This window comes from Myotis daubentonii, chromosome 10 (assembly GCF_963259705.1).
Source record: "Myotis daubentonii chromosome 10, mMyoDau2.1, whole genome shotgun sequence".
Lineage (NCBI taxonomy): Eukaryota > Metazoa > Chordata > Mammalia > Chiroptera > Vespertilionidae > Myotis > Myotis daubentonii.
The window spans coordinates 84,411,621-84,413,359 of record NC_081849.1 but is presented as its reverse complement, the minus strand read 5'-3'; the positions used below and the strand labels follow the sequence as shown (position 1 = coordinate 84,413,359).

General features: G+C 45.1%; 1 pseudogene; it reads right to left on the bottom strand.

Annotated features, from left to right (window-relative positions):
- Positions 1-797: 797 nt before the first annotated feature.
- Positions 798-1,233, bottom strand: LOC132211297 (small ribosomal subunit protein uS8-like; annotated as a pseudogene).
- Between the last annotated feature and the right edge of the window lie 506 nt (positions 1,234-1,739).

The following is a 1,739-nucleotide window of genomic DNA, read 5'->3' as shown; positions in this document are numbered from 1 at the left end:
GAAGGACTGGCTAGTCTTGGACATGGAAATAAACATGGCATAGTGAGCATGTTAGTCATGGATCTTGGTTTTTAAACTATGTACTATACATACATGTATGCTTGCACACACATATCCCATATGTATTATATATTGTACTGCTGATAGATGTACTTTTTATATATATTGCTTATCTCCATGAGTGACAACTAATTCCTTTATAACCAAGACCTTCTGGGCACGAACACACCTCACCCCCCGGCTTAGCTCTTTGGGCCCTGAGTTAACTCTTTAGTTTGAAGGCAAATGTGAAGACACTGGATCTTTTTTTTTCTTTCTTCTTTCTCTTCTTTTCTTTTCTTTCTTTCTTTCTTTCTTTCTTTCTTTCTTTCTTTCTTTCTTTCTTTCTTTCTTTCTTTCTTTCTTTCTTTCTTCCTTCCTTCCTTCCTTCCTTCCTTCCTTCCTTCCTTCCTTCCTTTCTCTCTCTCTCTCTCTCTCTCTCTCTCTCTCTCTCTCTCTCTTTCTTTCTTTCTTTCTTTCTGTTTCTTTCTCTCTTGTTTTCCATTGAGGCATTTAAAAATATTTTTATTGATTTCAGAGAGGAAGGACAAGGGAGAGAGAGGTAAAAACATCAATGATGAGAGAGAATCATTGATTGGCTGCCTCCTGCACGCCCCCTACTGGGGATCAAGTCCGCAACCCGGGCATGTGCCCTGACTGGGAATCAAACCCTGACCTCCTGGTTCATAGGATGACACTCAACCACTGAGCCACGCTGGCTGGATGAGGCATTTTGTTTGTAAGTATGTAATATATCCCTAGAGAAAGAATCCCAGGATTTTCTCTCCTGCGTGTTTTCATTTTGCTTCTTCATGGTCCATCATGCCCGTTGAGATTGTCAGGACAATGAAACCAAACTGATGATTGGAAGCAGGTTGTCCTGCCATTTTTCTAGACCTTTGAGTTGCACATCAAATCTGGGGCTGATTACTCCACGCATGTTCAAACTGCCTGTGAAGTTCACAACAATTTCCTCAGCTCTGTGGTCATCAGTTATTTCAATGTCACCAATGTCACCATGCTTCCTCATCCCAGTTAGAAACCGGACGATGACTTTGGAGCACGGCCTCATCACAGTCAGAACCCGGTGTTTGCCTCTCTTTTCGGCATTGTTGATACTCTTCAGAGCATCGCCAGGACATTCATGGGCACCACAGAGCAGGACACGGGACCTTGAGTGTTTAGTACAGTCATGCCCGCCCACTGGGCTGGAACAGCTCACAGCGGCCTTGGCCGCAGCCTGCAGGCGGTGTGGGACTCCTGTGATGGGCTCGAGGGACACAGGGAGATTTGTTAGGAAGGAGGGATTTACCTCCGTGTTCTAACAACAGTGTGGAGGATAGCACGCACTTCCTGTGGATTTAATACCCAAACTTCCCCTGGTCCTGCCCTCACTATATTGAAGGCCCTGCAGCATCCTAATTGGTCCCCAGTAGCTTACTAGTTCAGTCATGCTGACCTGAGATCACCTGCTTTGCTTCCTTTTAAAAATTTATTTTTATTGATTTCAGAGAGGAAGGGAGAGAGAAAGAAATGTCAATGATGAGAGAGAATCATTGATCGTCTGCCTCCTGAAAGCCCCACATTGGGGATTGAGCTTGAAACCCGGGCATGCGCCCTGACCGGGAATCGAACCATGACCTCCAGGTTCATAGGTTGACGCTTAACCACTGAGCCATGCTGGCCAGGCATGCTTTGCT